Source organism: Setaria viridis, chromosome 9, assembly GCF_005286985.2.
Source record: "Setaria viridis chromosome 9, Setaria_viridis_v4.0, whole genome shotgun sequence".
In the NCBI taxonomy this organism is placed as follows: Eukaryota; Viridiplantae; Streptophyta; class Magnoliopsida; order Poales; family Poaceae; genus Setaria; species Setaria viridis.
Genome location: NC_048271.2, coordinates 10,271,168 through 10,276,841, shown reverse-complemented (window position 1 = coordinate 10,276,841; position 5,674 = coordinate 10,271,168). Strand labels below are relative to the sequence as shown.

The window sequence follows — 5,674 nt, the reverse complement described above, 5'->3', positions numbered from 1 at the left end:
GAAGTAGATACTTGAGGCCTCAAAAAGAATTATTACAAAGGTAACAACATCTGCAATGCATCTTTTTTAATTTGCAATGGTGGGTACAATATGAGTAATACCACCTCTATCCAGAATATAGCTAAGTTAAGCGTTCAAACTTTGTCCTAAATATAACTACGTTTGGAGTTACAACTCCACAGTTTACATATGAAGGGACCAAAATACCCTTGAACCATATCTCCCCACGCACAGAACGAATTGATGGCTCTCTGCCCCTCTCCGCATGCGTTGTCCCAGGCCAAGGCCACGGTAATTAGCGTTAATACGTTGATTGGCGTTAATTTGGTATGGGCTGGCGGCAAGATTTTCCATGCTGAAACAATTTTTGCATGTCGCAATTGTTTGCATGGTGTTAAATAAATCAGATTCTCAAGCGCTGCATTTTAGCCTCAATCAAATTAGACGCCAAAGAAACTCCGGTGTGCATGGCTCATCCATATCTGACGCCATTTATGCACCCACCAAATTAGCACGTCATTATCATGTAACAAAGCTGTGGAAGTTAACTAAGGGCAATTGAGTCTTTTCATCAGACTTCTTAATCTGTCTGAAAATGTCTTAAAGTAGCTATATTATGGAACGGAGGGAGTATAAGAATAAGATTCATCTGCCTACACAATTGGGCCACTCAATAGCATGAATAAAAAATCGAAGCAATTTACCTTTGAACAGGTCATATTAGGATATAGGTATGTCATGATTAAACATGCCTTACAATTTATAATAGTGTGATCTTGCTGTTGCAGACAGCACTTCTGTGTACACATAGATTGTCCTATTTACAATTTGACAGTTTGAACTCTACCACTATTAGAGAAAACGCCTTTACTATCAGTTGGGAACCCCTTTAGTACTAGTTATCCAACCGGTACTGGCAATTCGGTACTAGAGGGGGTCCTTTGGTACCGGTTGAAATAACCCCTACTAAAGGTACCCTTTAGTATCGGTTTTGGAGACCAACTGGTACTAAACGGCCTGCCACGCCGTGCGCGGGGGCGGCCTAATGAGACCGCTCCCCAACTGGTACTAATTTTTTTCTTTTCTTTTCTTGTTTTCTGTTTCTTTATTCTATATTCGTATTTCATATTTGTTTCCTTTACGTATACTAGTTCTAATATGCTAATATATAATATATATATATATATATATAAAGTTCTATTATCTTTAATATTACATTTGAGATACTATTTTATATATAGATAGACATATTGTGCATACACATATATGAATAATATTACATTGCCTCAACTTTCCAAGTTCAACATTTCATATCTACTATTCTGAGCCTGAGTCCTGACGGTGATGTAGATTTGATCCATCATTATAAAACTCCCCCGCTGGATTTATGACCTCATCCAGAAGAAATTCTCAAAGTTGTTCTTGTATTGCTCTGAAAACATCCGTGTCGCGGACTCTTTTCTTCATGTATATCATCTGTGTCATTGGAAAAGGTTATTATATATATATATATATATATATATATATATATATATATATTAGATCAATGGATTTGCACAATTGAAACTTACTTGAAATATAAGCAAATAAATTGAAATACTTAATCTAATTTTTCTAAGTATATACAAATGAATTGAGTTTTGAAGCATATACATATGAATTGATTTTTGAAGTATATACACATGAATTGATTTTCTAAGTAGAACTAATTTATTGTTAAGAATTTTGTATACGTACGGTTAAGTCGTGGTCGGTCGTATGCGGCGGACCTACAAATCCGTGGACGAACTCACATACAAGTATTCGCATAAATTAGTACCCGGCTCCTGTCTCCAACACTATATATATGGAAAAAAGTTATGAAATATTTGTTGTGTTAAAGGAAGTGTCACGAGATGTGAAAATTAAACACATACCAGGAAATCAGTCTTCCAATGAAGTTCCTCCTTGAATTCACCCACGTGATTTCGACGGAATCAAGCTCATGCTTTGTTCATAGCATCTATGATGTCATTGTATTCTTTTTTGGATTTCCTCAAAGAGTCGAAGACATATGCCAAGCTCATATCAGGCACAACAACAATGAGGATCCAATGGAAGCTGTACAGGCAAATTAAACCTAGTTAGTCTTATGTTTAACTGCTAGTTCGAAAAAGAAAGAGATGGGAGACACGCTCACTTGAAGTTGTATGGTAATAGTATGTACTTCTTGTAATGTTACTTGTCGATGAAATTATATATATTCTTCAATGTCCGATTTAGTTTATCTCTTAGAGTTGCCTCATTTACAACATCGGGATCCATGAAGCCTACGTGATAGTATCCTTTCCTCCGAAAAATTTGAATCTCCATCCTGCATGATCCAGAATTGAATAGGAGTTAAGTCATCGCACAATGACTAGAGTGGGGATTTTGAAGTTAGAGGAATATATTAAAGACTTACAGAACCCAGCAACTGATGAGTGTCTTGTCAAGTGCATCTTGATTGAATAGGAAATACAGTTCCTCCAGCATCGCATTTATGATGGCTTCCCCACGGAAAAAATGTTGATCACCAATCCGAACTTCCATCATGGCAAAACCGTTGGCTGAAGCCTTCATGTACCATTCGTGCAACTTGTACATCTTTGTTGCGAGACGGTCCACCAACTGCGGCCACACAAGCGGTTTCCCATACTCATATTTCCATTTAGCAGCCCCAAGGTGCTTTGAATGAGTGAAATCCCCAAGAAATGGTCACAAATCCGGCAGCAACTCCCCCTATTTCGCCATGGATAGGGTGAAGCTCGAGCTGGAGGAAATGGCTCAGGCTGGAGGAAGGAGGAGGGATATTTATAGGAGGAACTTTAGTACCGGTTGGGGGCACCAACCGGTACTAAAGGGGGTTGCCATATTTGTACTGGGTTGGGAGCCTCCAACCGGTACTAAAGGGCCTCATGGGCGCCCCCTCAGGGACTATCCGACCGGGCTCAAATTGAACCGGTATTGAGGCTGGGGATGAGAGGTCATTTTTCTAGTAGTGTACATAGATAAACCAAAGTGGTGCCATTTCTGTCTATTGTTTTAAAGAGAACATATGAATGAATTATTTTAATGTAACACTCTTTGTGAAAATAAGCACACATATAATGGTTAACTGGTAATGGAACTGTACTCCTATCTCTGCAGAATTCCCATTTGCAGGTTTTTTCACTCATATTACCTGCTGCATCAGAGATAATAATTAAATGTGATATTGTACTGGCTTAATGTGGTTTTACATGAAGCTTATTCAATTTACAGGAAGTCTTATGGTGGAAGAATTATTATTGCAAAGCTTATCGTAGAACCTATGAATTTTCTGCACACATGAATTATGGACAATGCTAATATATTGCTTCTGAAACTTCATCTAACTACATGGAGATTTAATTTTGTTGCTTGTGCATGTGCACAGAGATATCATTACCTGATTGATAACTGTCAGTAGTGTTGTCCATTTCACGGCAAAGCTGCTCTGCTGCCTATTTTTGGTGGCGTTCCCTCAACACATTAACTCTGGTCCAAAGAGACGGAGACAATCTGCTTATTGCTACCTCATTTCCTATAAACAGAGCAGTCACAACTCTCATGAGTCTTGTGTTTTTGATGTAGACATTACTCTCACCAAGTCCCCAGTGAAGCAAAAGAGAATTGTTGCCTTAGTAGATAATGTAAAACAAATAGGCTAAATTTCTAAGGGGATAGTAAAATCAGGAAGACAATTGATATATATTTCTTCATCATAAGTAATATAAAGTTTGGCATTTAGACTGAATTGAACATCAATTAAAATACCAAACATATTATTTTGATTTCGAAGCAATCTATAAAAGCTGTGTCTTTCAATGGCAATGTACACAAATAAGCTCTTGCTTGACCATAGAACAACGATAAGTTAGATTTAGATGAAATTTGATCAGACCTTATGATTATTGTAAATCTGAAAATACAATTTGTAACTAAGAGAAGATGGGAACTCAGATAATTAGCTTTTTTTAGCATTGGAGCAACATATGTTTTATATTAAATAAAAAATATTGAGCAGTGGAGATGTGCATATATTCGGTAATAGCGGATGCTAAAATCAGAGAAAAGAACATGCCATACTTCACCATTTGTTCTGTTTTCTTTTTAGTTCAAATTGAATAGTCATAGAAAGTATAAATGTGTTTATTTCCAGATTGAAGGCAATGACTAAGTGCTACACTTATGAAGTATAAAAGGTGTGAAAAATGAGTAACTCAATGAATTAAATTTCACACGTAGTTTTCAAAAAAAAAATAGAACATGTATACAAGAGAAATGATAGAAACACCCCATCAAACCTTATCCGTCCCTATCCCCATGTGCGTGCCTTCCTCGTCGCCGTCGTCTACCCGCCGAGATCCACCTCGCCCGCTGCCGCGCTAGAGTCGAGCGTTGTCGCGAGGCTCTAGGAGGAGAGGGTCGTCGATTGCGGCGTGGAGCAAGATGAGGACTGGACGACACCTGGGGGACAGAGGGAGAGAGGCGGAGGTGGGCTGGCCGATTGACTGGCGGCGAGCTCAAGGGCATAGAGGTGCCTGGATCTTGAGATAGGGAGGCTGACGAAGAGTGGCCTAATTGGGCAGGCCATGTTGCGATGCCTTGGGAGCCTTTGCAGCCAAGGGTTGGGCATGAGCTCACCGGAGATGGGAGGAGCTAGCAACGCAAGCGGGTTAGGGGCGGAGCGACCCAGGGTAAGGAAGAGGCGCTTCCGCAGGATGCCTACCTGCTAGGCAACGCTATGCCATGGGATGTGCGGGAGTAGAGGGAGCTGGAGCCGAAGGGAAAGGAGACATGCATGGATAGAGGGCTTGAGTTCACCAAAGTCCAGAGATGATGTATTGAGCCAGAGGCTCATCCTGGGAGCTTGGCTCTCATGGTGAGAGAGAGAGAGAGAGAGAGAGAGAGAGAGCTGATGGACCCCAGGGAGGAGAGGTTACATGTGTCCAGCTGCCTGGCCATGCGTCGAGGAGCTTCAGCTCTGTTGGCTGCTAGCTAGATTTGGATGAATATAAGATAGAGACAAAGAGTGGACGGATGAGAATGATGGAGGAAGGGGATAAAAAAAATCTGAGCACGCAAGATGATATTTTGATTTTGTTGTTTGTCTCACTGTTATTTGGACCCACCATAGCTTGGGTAGCTAGAAGTAGCTAATGGTTATTAGTGAAACCAAACTAAGACTTTATATTGGTATATGCAGCAGATGGGTCCCAACATGCAACAGGGCATAAAGATAAAATATAGACCATAATTACCTGATAATAATCTTTATTTTGTGATTTACATGATTTTTTGATTCGTGGATCACTGTATGGGGAAAATGATGCATCCTTATAGTCTAATAAATTAGATTAGTGTACACTTTCAAAATATCTATTTTTTTCCTATATTCCAAATGCCATTCCTACACAATTCCGATTTTCATTTTCTCTATTTTCTCATCCCATTCCTTTTTTATTCCAATATTTCTTCCCAACTCTATATTTTATATTCCTCCATTGCAAACGAGCACTAAACATTTGCCCAATTCCTATGTGTTAGATTTTTACTTTTACTCACTACATTTTTATTAGTAATAAATATTACTAAACTTGATGCAACTTAAGAGGTTCTTGGCATATGATAT

General features: G+C 39.2%; 1 long non-coding RNA gene across 1 annotated transcript; it reads right to left on the bottom strand.

The window, feature by feature from the left end:
• Positions 1–1,162: 1,162 nt before the first annotated feature.
• LOC117836672 (uncharacterized) lies at positions 1,163–4,998 on the bottom strand. Its single transcript, XR_004636140.2, has 7 exons — positions 4,347–4,998; positions 3,449–3,583; positions 2,444–2,649; positions 2,180–2,353; positions 1,917–2,100; positions 1,738–1,838; positions 1,163–1,476 (listed from the first exon to the last, which is right to left on the bottom strand). It is a non-coding gene; the product is annotated as an uncharacterized lncRNA (long non-coding RNA).
• Positions 4,999–5,674: the final 676 nt, after the last annotated feature.